The sequence below is a fragment of the Rhinatrema bivittatum genome, chromosome 9 (genome assembly GCF_901001135.1).
Source record: "Rhinatrema bivittatum chromosome 9, aRhiBiv1.1, whole genome shotgun sequence".
Taxonomy (NCBI): domain Eukaryota; kingdom Metazoa; phylum Chordata; class Amphibia; order Gymnophiona; family Rhinatrematidae; genus Rhinatrema; species Rhinatrema bivittatum.
The window spans coordinates 253,978,497-253,990,877 of record NC_042623.1 but is presented as its reverse complement, the minus strand read 5'-3'; the positions used below and the strand labels follow the sequence as shown (position 1 = coordinate 253,990,877).

At 49.9% G+C, this 12,381-nt stretch overlaps 1 non-coding gene across 1 annotated transcript; it reads left to right on the top strand.

Annotated features, from left to right (window-relative positions):
* The first annotated feature begins 11,317 nt into the window (after window positions 1-11,317).
* Window positions 11,318-11,390, top strand: TRNAV-AAC. Its single transcript has one exon. It is a non-coding gene; the product is annotated as a tRNA-Val (tRNA).
* Window positions 11,391-12,381: the final 991 nt, after the last annotated feature.

Sequence of the window (12,381 nt, the reverse complement as noted above, 5' to 3'; positions counted from 1 at the left end):
GGCATGTATATTGCATGCAAACGAGCGAATTAGCTCGATATTGCATGCAAACGAGCCAATTAGCTATTCCCCTAGCATCCCGTAACCCGCGCTGTGACTAACGCTACCTTTCCCTGCCGTTTTGTCGCGCGTTTAACCTGCAAACTTACCGCCTACCCTGACCCAGGCGGTAGAGGCATGGGTAAGGGTAGGTGGCAAGCTTTCCCCCAGACCCCGCTCACCTGCCCCCGCCGCGATCATGGGTGCCGGTCTCCGTGGCAGCCCCAGTCCTCTCCCCTGCTCCCGAAGCCAAAAAAAAAAAATAAAAAAGTGAAAAAAACGTTGCAGCCCCCCTCCGATGTCCGGACTGGGGCTGCCACGGAGACTGCAACGGCAAAGCGACTTTTCAGTGTCCCCCCTCCTCTCGGAGCAGGGCGGAAAAGCCGCCCTGCTCCGGGAGGAGGGGGGACACTGACAGCGCAGAAGCAACGGCGAAGACAGCGGCGAAACGACTTCTCAGTGTCCCCCCTCCTCTCGGAGCAGGGCGCGAAAAGCCACCCTGCTCCGGGAGGAGGGGGGACACTGACAGCGACAAAGCTTTCCCCCAGCCCAGACACCTGCAAAAAATTTAAAAAACTTACTTTTTACAGCCATCTGCAGGAACACGATCTGGTTCCCGTAGCTCCTCCCGAAGACAAAGATGGCCGCCTGCACGGGGGAAAGCGTGCAATTGGCCGCTCAAGACGTGACATCGTGACGTCACGTCTTCAGCGGCCAATTGTACGCTTTCCTGTGCAGGCGGCCATCTTTGTCTTCGGGAGGAGCTACGGAGCCAGGTCGTGTTCCTGCAGATGGCTGTAAAAAGTAAGTTTTGCTTGCGTCCAAAAGCGACTTACTTTTGGGATCTTGACAGATCCCAAAAGTAAGTCGCTTTTGGAAAAAAAACCAAAATTGTCAATTTTGAAAAAAAAAAAAAATTGCTTTTCTTTTTTTTTTAGTTTCGCCGCTCAGTTTCGTCGCTTGTCGGGTCCGGGTTTGGGGTTGGGGGTCCGGGTCAGGTCGGGTTCGGGCTTCGCCGGGTCGGGTTCGGGCTTTGCCGCTCAGTTTCGCCGCTGTCATCTCTTCTCCCCTCTCCCGGAGCAGGGTGCGAAAAGCAGCCTTGCTCCGGGAGGAGGGAGAACAGACTGACAGCGGTCCGGTTGGGGGTCCGGGTCGGGTTCGGGCTGGGGGAAAGCTTCGCCGCTGTCTCTTCTCCCCTCCTCCCGGAGCAAGGCTGCTTTTCGCGCCCTGCTTCGGGAGGAAGGGAGGGGGGACTGGCAGTCCCGACTTCTGGTATCTGTCATTTCCATTTGAAATGACAGATACCAGCGTGGCGTGAAGCCTTAGGCCCGCGCACCCAGGATCCTGTATAGGCGCTCTATCCAGTGTCCTGGGTTGCGCGGGCCTAAGGCTTTTCGGACGCGGCTTACATTTGCATATAATTAGGCTTCAGGATCGAGCGGTAGGTGAGCTGCACTGTGCGGGCGGTAACCGCGGGTGCCGTAGGCACTAACGCAGCTCTTCCTACCGCTCGGTACTGGATAGGCCTGATAATTAGATGTGAATGTTTTAGTAGTCACCACCTATCAACAGGAAGGTCCATCCAGAAGTAATGGCTCCTACTTTCCAGGATGTGCTTGTGCTCCACAATTTATGTGTATGCATGAAAACACTCATATTAAATCCTTGTGGCTCCAGGGCCGGTGTGACCATTAGGCAGAACTAGGCGGGGCGCCAGCAGGGTACACAAGGGCACCATTTTCAAAAAATGTGAAAGAAAGGGTGACAGGGAGCACTTGCTAGGCTGAGAGAGAGAATACACTATAAAGGGCGACCATAACTCTATATATCTACCATTGTCAGAGGGCACATTCAACTCAGGGTGGTGTTTGGGGAGGGAGGCAGTCTTACATTAGTCTGCCTAGGGGTCTAAAGACCCTTGCACCAGCCCTGTGTGGCTCACATAACCTGAAAATGTACTGTGGTGAAGACAAATATACACAGGGATCTCCTTTCATTTCCTTCAGAAATCAGGCTAAAAATTGGTGACACTCAAATAGTCAAAATATAATGTATGCTAAAAGTTTATTTTCAACTTGACTCCGGTCTGCATCAGAATACCATTTGCAATTTCCCTGGTATTTTTCAAACCCCATATTGACACTATATGGTAGGCAATAGGTGAAATTACTAAATGGCCTTATTGAAGTAATTTTATGATAAATACTAAGAATTTAAATGAAAAGAAAACTCTCAAGATATTGCTATGAATGAATATTAGTTTGATAACCTTCTCCTTTTTTTCACCATTCTATTGCCTCATTCTTCCACTCTTCCATATTTTTTTTCCACCCACAGGTGCAAGGAGCTCCAAATGCATGTATCCTGCTTCATACTTGCAGACTTGCCAATTAATCAGCATTGAGAATCCAAAAATACCCCTAAACTACACTCTTCAGTTAAAATGGGCAACTGTGTACCCTCATAATAAATAAACTTGTCTCTACCTACCTACTGCCTAAGGGATGTTTTTCCACCCACAATATCTTTGTTTTCTGAACATTCAAGGATAATCCATTCTTAGGCCTAGATTCATCAAAATGATATAATTTTCGCATGAATAGCACCCGCGATAAAGAAAAGGGGCGTGTATATTCAAATCGCCGGCCTGCCGCATTGTATAGGTAAATAACGCATGTGGTGGTGCGTCATCGCGCACAGCGGTGCTTCATCACGGCGCACAATATTTTTTCCCCACTACAAAGCAGGCTTCCTGCAGGTGCCTGTTTGAGAGTGTGTCAGGAGTTTGGTCAGAGGAGAGTTGGGGAGTGCATTGGGGGTACTGGAGTTTCTAGATAGCGATTTTCTGAGTGCATTGTCTTATCTGTTCCCTTTACCTTCGTCTTTTGTCATCTTTGTTGGAGTGAAAGTTTTTGTCAGTTTGTCCTGTTTGTCTGGGTTTTTTTGCCTGGAGAAGTGGAGGTGGTGTGGAGGAGTGTTGGTGAGCAACGGAGGTGGTGAAGATCTGTGTGTGTGCTGAGGAGGTATGTGTGTGTCTGTGTGTATGCTTACATAGAGGAGGTGTGTGTGTGTGTGTGTGTGAAAGAGGTGTGCTTGGAGGTTGTGGAGAGGATGGAACGTGAGAGCCATGGGGAGAGAGGAGAGGCTTGAGGGAGGATGAGGGCTGGCGTGCTAGGGAAAGGAGTAGGAGTAGGAGGAGTAGAGTCAGGCTCAGTAGTAGAGAGAGTAAGCAGGGAAGGGATAGGAGAATGTGGGAAGGGACTAGTCAGTTGAGTTTTGGGGGAGGAGTAGGACAGGGTAGGGATAAAAAGAGAGGGCAGAGGGGAAGGAAGTCGGTAGGGCAGGGGGGGGGGGGGGAGAATGGAACGGAAAATGAGGAAAGGGAGGACACCTTTCCGGAAGAGGAAGTAGCATCCCCTTCAAGCAGCCAGGCAGCACCACATGCTTGTATCAGGGCCATTAAGTTCAGCACACAGGAGAAAGACCTGATCACCGCAGGGGTCCTCCACATTTATCCCCATCTGTTTGGCAACCGGGTGGGCAGGACCTCCAAGAAAGCGAAGGGGCAGATATGGAGAAATATTGCCCAGTCCATCACCAGGCGGAGCTGCATTGGAAGAAGTGCAAAGCAGATTGCCCATCGATACCGGGACATTAAGGCCCAGCTCAAGGCCAAAGTGGCAGTGAGAGCAAAATACAAACAGAGGACAGGAGGAGGAGCACCCTGTCCAATACAGCTCACGGAGATGGAGGAGCGACTGATGGAGAGGCTGGGACCGGACGTGTTCGAGGGCATGGCTAGCAGCTGGCATGATGCAAGCTGTAGCCGCTAAGTTCACCTGCAGCAACAGGTGCACACGTCATTTGGCATAAGATAATCTATGCAAAGAGCTAAGTGCACCCCTCATGCCAAATAAATAAATCATACTTGCTGGCATATGTACTTATATCTTCTCTTTTGTTTCTTCTCTTTGTTTCCACAGCTCTTCAGCAGCAAGCTGCCGGTCCCAGCCAGGAACCCCCAGGACCCAGCTGGGAAGCCCCAGGGACCAACCGGGATGCCCCCAGGAGCAGTCGTCCACTACTAATGCTATAGAGGCCCTTACAGATGGACGCCAAGACACAGTGGAGCGAGGAGGAGGAGGAGCAGCAGCAGTAGGGGACAACAATCACAGCCAATTGTTCTTGCTCAAACACCTAGTGTCAAGAAGCCCACTTGAGGTCTCCCTCGATCTGGACACATTAATGGAGGAAGGCAATCTGGACTGGCAAACTTCAGACCAGCATCTAGTAGGAGTCAGCACACCACACCAGCCTGTGGGCTCACCATCACCAGGCCAAGTGGTGGGCACAAGCTTATCTATTCCCATCTTGTGCCCTCAGACACCACCAGTGCGTTCACACTGGCACCGACCCCGCCACCATCACGGACACCGCCACCATCACAGACTTCGTCAGCAGTCCCAACACTGCCAGCAGCACTGACACCACCACTAAGACAGGTACCAACACCGGCACCTGCAGCAAGCATGTCTACAGGTGAACTGCGGCACTTGCGGGGAGAGATACGGGTCCTGAGAAGATCAGTCGATCGGCAGAAGAGGATCCTGCAACAAAGTATGGCTGCCAGCACCCAAAACGCTAACATTGTTGTTGCTGCCATCAACAACCTCACTAACGTGCTAACGCAAATTCTTCACCGCATGCCCGAGCAGCCTTTGGAGTCCTTTGGAGTCCTCAACTCTATCCCTAGAATCGACACCCTGCAGGTGTAGGCCCCGAAAAGATATGCCTCCCCAAGTGGGAAGCCACGGTGTGGCAAGGGGCTTTGAAAGAATTGAGAAACTGCCCAGTAAGGGCCAAGAAGACAAATTTGCCAAGAAGACTGGGCCAGCCTCTTCACAGAATTGCTGTGCCATCTAGATGGAAGAAACCTGCTCAGCATGTCCTCACTACAGAGTTGCTGTGCCACCATGCAAAATGGATGATGTTCTCTGAAGCATTTTCAAGCATCACACTAAGAATCCAACCTTGAGGCTTTGTCACTATTACGGCCTACTTTAAGTAGCCTACAATAAATTTGCAGCTGCTGCCTCTTGTCGGTTGTCCCTTCTCCTGCTCCATGCTGCTGGGTGTCCTCTCTTCTCATCTCCATGCTGCTGGGTCTCCTCACGAGCCTCCTGCCTCCATGCTGCTGGGTCTTGTAGTGCTGCACTCTGCGGTCCTACACCTGCTGCCTACATGCTGAACAGTTTGGTCGTACTCCTGCTGCCTTCATGCTGAACTCTGCTGCCATGACCCTTAGGCTGTCCTCTTTGATTGCCCTCTTTCAACATGGACTTTCTGGGGCCTTTGTTTTGACAGACACCTCAAACAACAGACCATAATGAAAAGAAATAAGGATAATAAAAATCTCCCCCTCACCATATCTGGGAGATTCAATAACTAACTTTTTTCTCTCTCTCTTATATACACACACTTTCTAACACACAAATGTGCATTCTCTCTCATATATGCTCCTCACACATACGCTCACACATACACATGCTCACTCTCATGCTTATTCTCTCACATGCTCACAGTCTCACTCACACCCTCTCACTTAATCACACACACATGCAGTCTCTCTCCTACACCCTCATATGCTTTTTCTCTCACACACACACACACACACACACACATATATATGCTCTCACGCATACATGATCACATACTCTCAGTCACACACACGTATTCTCGCATTCACTCATGCTCATTGACACACTCAATTACACACATGCTCTCTCACACACACACACACACATGTTTTTCACTCATGCACACACACACCCATTCAGTCCATGTTGCGCTGATGGTGGACCCTTAGCCCGAGGTGGGGTTGACGCTACCCGCAGGGCAAGCCCCACAGGTCCCCACCATCAGGAGGCGGAGCAGGCTAGGAGACGGAGGCCGAATGGAGCTTAGCCAATACCAGCCCATGTTCCCCTTAGGTTGAACCCTTGGGTGCCGGGGCCGGCTGGACTTGGGCGGGCCTCTGTGGGACGACTCCCAGTTGGTGTAGACAAGGGTACGCCAGGAACCAGCAGAGGTCTTGGAGGGCCGAGGACGGTCCGAACGAAGCAGGGTTCCAGAGACCCAGACGCCAACAGGACAGAGGAAAGCAGGGGGCATCCAGGTAAAGATAGGCCGAAGCCTGAGAGGCCAGGTCCATAAGATACCAAAGGACAGTCCAAGGCAGGCTGGAGTCAGGGCAGGCGGCAGGAAGGCCCAGTACCGGAAGCAGAGCTGAGGTCAGAGCCAGGAGATCAGATCAAGCGTAGTCCAGACGAAGCAGGGGTCAATAGCAGGGAATCAGTCCAAGGATACGAGGAGCAGACGAAGGAACCAGGAACAGGAGACAGGAACGATGAAAGGAACAGGAATCAGGAGCAAGCAACGAGCACACGAGCAATCGTGGAGACCTGTTGCCAAGGCAGGGAACAAGTGGCTGGGCCCTGCCTTTTATACAGAGGCCCAGTGATGTCATTATCCAAGGCCGTGGGCTACTTTCCTGCCGCAGCCCCTTTAAGAGTGCGTGAGTCGCGTGCACGCGTGCCTAAGCCAGGGCCCAGAGGAAGCAGGGCGGTGGCGTCACTCCGCGGCCCGCATGAGGAGACCTGCCGGGCGCACAGGAGGAATCGCACAGGAGTCAGAAGCGGCAGAGACGGCTGCAGGCGCTCGGGGATGGAGGCGGTCCTAGATGGCTTCGCCCTGTTTGCCTCACCTTATTCACGGCTTCTCCCATTTACCTGGGCAAGATGGCTCCCGCCGAGTCTACAAGCCGACCTCTCTGGCATCCCCGGAACGGCTATGGTGCACCCTCCCGCCATTGCTCCTCCCAGGTACCTACTAGGGTGCGCGCGCGCGCAACCCACGTCTTTGTACCACCCTTGAAGCGAACCTTGAGGGCGTTCCCTCATTCTGACGTCACACCATCCGGGTATATTACATTCACTAATTTGCTAGCTCATTGAGTTAGCAAGGACTTGAATCCATTCTTGTCTACGCTACTCTGCCATTTCCGTGCTGCTGCAGAAAGCTCTTTCTCTGCTCTTCGGGGTAACTGTTAACCTGGGTACCCGCTCCTCGGGGGCCCTCTGCTTTATTTCAGGAGCCTTACAGGGAATAGGTATTCGCTCCCCGAGGGCCTGTTCTCCCTGCCTCGGTGCCTGTACCTTCTACAACATACCTGGTGGAATTGCATATCAATAGCAAACACCTAGTGAGTACTCTCTCAATCTATCTCATCCACAGTATCTCCTCGCTGGGGACCTGCTGCGGAACCTCCTGACGTCATCAAGGAGAGAAGGGCTCCCTCTGCCGAGGTCCCTGAGACTGCAACTACGAGACTCCCTCACTACTGCCACCTCTGGTGGCTCTCTTCAAGCTGTTTAATAAAAGAACTCTTGTGTTCGTGTAGTACAAGTCTAGCCCGGTGCTGTGGCTCCTCACGGGGCTCCTCCCCGTGGGCGTGATCATCTCCACAGCACCCAAGGATCCACCCAAACACACGTAACCATAACAGCCACTATTGGAGAATCCAGCTTGAGACTCTTCTACTCTGGACTGTGTTTACTAACCTGCTCCTCAGGTTACCTTTGCTGTATAATAAATACCTCTTGCCTCTCGTGTCCATCACTGCTGAGACCCCGCCTGTCGTGGTGAGTCCCCACAGGGCTCCTCCCTGTGGGTGGAGTCAGCTCTCATCACGACCCAAGGGCCCACTACCAAGTTCAAACATAACATGAAGTGCCCAGTGGGGATCCTCCCAGCAGAGGCCCCTATCCTCATATTACCGCCCCACCACCAACACGACCGATTTGGTGGGGGCCAACGTGAACTTGGAACACAAGGTAGAAAAAGTAATAAGTGGTTTCCCCTCTGGTCTTCCCCACTTCCCCCCATCCCTCTCCCCCCCTGCATCCCCCCCCTGCCCTATAAACCCTGTTCCCCTAATCTCACACAAACTCTCAAACAGTAGGGATCACAAGTGTGCATTCCGTTCCCCATCCCACCCAACCCCCCCCCCCCAATCCGAATGAACAATGTATCCCATCGGTGGAGACTTCAGCTAATCCCCTTAAAGGGGGCAATAAATAGCAATAAAAGAAACCAGGAAAATAAAATCCGCATCTCAAAAAAGATATAATTGCGATGGAGAAGGTACAGAGAAGGGCAGCCAAAATGATAAGGGGAATGGAACAGGTCCCCTATGAGGAAAGACTAAAGAGGTTAGGACTTTTCAGCTTGGAGAAGAGACGGCTGAGGGGGGATATGATAGAGGTGTTTAAAATCATGAGAGGTCTAGAACAGGTAGATGCATTAGAAGCATCATGGCTTATTGGCTCAGGGGATCTCCATTTCTTCTGCTAAGGGTAGTAACTGCTGCACCAGCAACTTACCCCTATGCACAATTTCTTCATTTCCTTTAGGACGTGGCCATGGAAGCAGTCCTGTGCTTTTTTCCCTTATGTCTGCATATCAGTTTCACAGGCCGTAGAAGCTGGGACCCTCGTTTGTTGTCTGAATCCAGTAGAGATGTGAATCGTGTGCCAGATCGTCTTAATGATCAGATTCGGCTGGGGGGGGGGGGGGGGAATCTGATCAGGGGCTGATGAGTAAAGCTGGCCGGCGCCATCTTTAAAGATGGCGCCGGCCATCCAGTGCTCCTACCATGTGACAGGGGCCGGCCAATGGCACGGATACCCTGTCACATGGTAAGGGCAAAGGGGCATCGGCGCCATTTTTTTTTTAGAACAGCTGATGCCTGGGAATGGGAAATCTTTCCCCGAGGCCCCCCTGGATCTCTCTTCTCCCCGAGGCCCCCCTGGATCTCTCCCCAAGGCCCCCCGAGGCCCCCCTGGACCACCAGGTAACTTTAAAAGGTTTTGGAGGGGTCCGGGGGGGGGGGGGTGTCGATTTAAAGGGTCGGGTGGGTTTGTTTTTTTTTATCGGGCCATCGGCGCCATTTTAATTAGTGGCAGCCAAAATGGCGCCAATGGCCCGAGAGCGGGAGATCGCGCCGGGACCCCCCCCACTGGACCACCAGGTAACTTAACATTTTGGGGGGGTTCAGGAGGGTAAGGAATTGGTTTTAAAGGGTCGGGGTGGGTTTAGGGGTTGTTTTGGTGTGCCGGTTTTCCCGCCCTCCCCCAAATAATTCCCGTGCCCTATTTAACGATACAATACAAATGCCCCTGACGATAAATCGGGGGCATTTGTATTGTATCGTGCACTCTAACGATTTAGGACGATTTTAAAATTATCTGACGATAATTTTAATCGTTCAAAAACGATTCACATCCCTAGAATCCAATTCCTCCTTTCACCCCCTGCTGTCTAAGCGGGAAGCAATGTTGCAGTGTTTCAATTTTTTCTGGTGTGCATGCCCAAAAAAGTTCTTATGTGCAATGTAGTGTACACATTTATGTGGGGTGCTGTTCTTTGAAACATTCTATTTTCCTTTTCTTGTGTGTATTATGTTTTCTTGTGTGTGCTTGTTTCCCAACCTATGTGCATAAATACACACCACTTACAGGGAACACTGATACAGCCATACAAAACACACACCCCTCAACCATTCAAGCACTTACAGACCTCAGACACATCCCTCCCTGCAGATACACCTTCCACACAGACATCCACGCTATACACAGCTCTATACCCTCCTCACACACACACCCCCACACTCATACTGTCATACACACACCTCACCCACAAATGCACACAGCCTCACCCATGCACATGCATAACCTCACTCAACCCATGTAACATTTTCTCACACACCCCACCTATACTCCCACACATACCCATGTCCTTCTACAAATCTATGCTGGAAGGCACTCCTGAAGTCATGTGTTTGCATGCTTTCCATGCTTGTTAGTTTTTACAAATCCTATAATCCAACACCCAGGCCCCTGCCCCTTAATCTTACTCCCAAGCTTTGAAATAATCTAAACAGCCACCATCATTTGCGAGGCTGTATTCCGAAATATCCATTCACCCATATTTCTTGATGTTAAAGCTATAACCATGGCTGCTCCAGCCTTTTTGGAAGCCTGAGGCAGGTGTAATGTCACTCTTTATCCATTGGCTTGTATTTCCCATCTTAAGCCTTCCAAAGTTCCAGTGACTGAGGTAGCACTCAAGCCCTCAGCCTCATGTATTCTCTCTTTTACCCTCACTACCTTTATAACTGTGTCTGCCTCCGTTAACTATTAACTAGCAAATGGATTGGTAAAAGTACAAAGTATGCGATAATGTATTGTCCGAAAACTAAGACAAGGTGATCTAAGACTGAAAAAAAAAAATCTGTTAAGCTTATTAAACAAACTTGTATATTCTAAGTGTGGGGTGCCTCAATTAAACTATGACATTTATGCAGTTCAGAAACTCAATGTCTAACACTGCAGTAAAGTTCAGCTCTGCACAATCATCAATATTACTCTCCATATTCATTTTCCTTTCTTTATAAAATATTTGAAGTCTTAGAAAGCAGAATAAAAACTGGCAAACAATTGTTCAGATCTTTATGGGTAAATACTAGAGCTAAAATGGTAAATATGAAAGAGAGAGACTTGTTTGCAGCTGACTGAAGCAATGCTGCTAAGTACAAGCTGAAGGATGCAATTTGATAGACTTAGCCTTGAATAAAATACACAGCAGTTTGTAGGGATCACTGCCTGAGGTTTATGCCACCTCCTTTTTCTAGGCTGGTATAGATGGTGTAGGATAAAAGCTTGCACGTGCCACTCCTGATTTTTAAAGACAGGTCCAGCAAGCGCCAGGATTTCATTTTCAAGAGCAAATCCACCTTGCGGCGTCCCAGGGCGCTGGCTGCACGCTGCAGCAAGGCGATGTGCGTCCTGACCGTGCGGAGAAACCCCTTTGCCCGCCGGCGCAGGTCACTGAAAATCATGAAAGCGCTCGAGCGCTTCACGCTTCGCAGCTTCCGGCGCACCGGAGGGGAATCGTGTTTACGGAAGGCGGCAGCCATTCATCAAGCTGACATCTGCCGGTGCGCTGCACTGTCCGGCGCTCAGCGTTGTGCAGCGGCATGGCAAGCGAGCAAGCAACCATTGCACAATTCTCCATGGGGACAGGGCGGCGAGGTTGGTTCTCAGTTATGTTAGATTACCTAAGCCGCAATGAGAATTCATGCAAACCTTTTTACTTTGAGAGGAATGGGTGTCTTTCTATAAATGATATGAGTCCTTCTTTATAAGACTGCCTTGTGGAAGTTTCCGTAGTGTAGTGGTTATCACGTTCGCCTAACACGCGAAAGGTCCCCGGTTCGAAACCGGGCGGAAACACTTTTTTTTTTACTTTTAAATTAATTATTGGAATTTGACTTTAATTACATAAAAACTTAGAATTGACAACAGAAAAGGAACAAACGGTTAATAAAGTCTGCCCAACAAGCTTATGGTAGTATCTACCGGGCCATACAAGTCACCCCTATACTTATCAGTTTCCCAGACTCTCAAACGCTCTCCCTTGGGCAGTTCATTGTTTTATGTAAACCGGAGTGATTTGTAATCCCTACCAGTGGCGTAGCCAGAATTGATTTTTTGGGTGGGCACAAGGTTAACATGGGTGGGCTGTAGGCATGCAGGTCTACTAGTTGTTTTTTTACTGATAAATAATGCCAAATTATGCAGCATAGCATTCACATCTACGCCTAAGTATGAGGTTTACTTAATGATACAAACATAATTCACGGTGATTTGTGGTACTTTAGACTTCTTATTATTACGATTTTATACTACCTGTCCATAAATTTTGAGAGAGCGGTTGTGTTGCTTATATTTAAATTGCTAACATCTCAAAATATAGATATATATTTTTACCTTTGTTGTCTGATCTTTGTATTTTTCTAATCAGTTGGTCCTGGTCTCTTTTTCCCATTTTTTCCCTTATAGCTCATTTCCTAATTCCTTTTCAGTGTCTTTCTTCTATTACTGTCTTCTTCCCTTCCACACACACACACACACACACACACACACACATACACGCTTTCTCTCACAGACTCCCTCTCACACACTCAAGCTGTCACTCTCATATGCTCTCCCCCCCCCCCCCCCCAAGCTCACATTCAAGTTCTCACTTTCTCACCCCTCCCCAGGCTTATATTCTTATGCACACACAGACGCACATCCAGGCACCCATTCTCACCCACACACATAAACCCAGACTCCCATTCTCACCCACACACATAAACCCAGACTCCCATTCTCACCCACAAACCCATGCTCCCAGTCTCACCCTCACATATTCAAGCTCCCATTCTCATCCATACATATA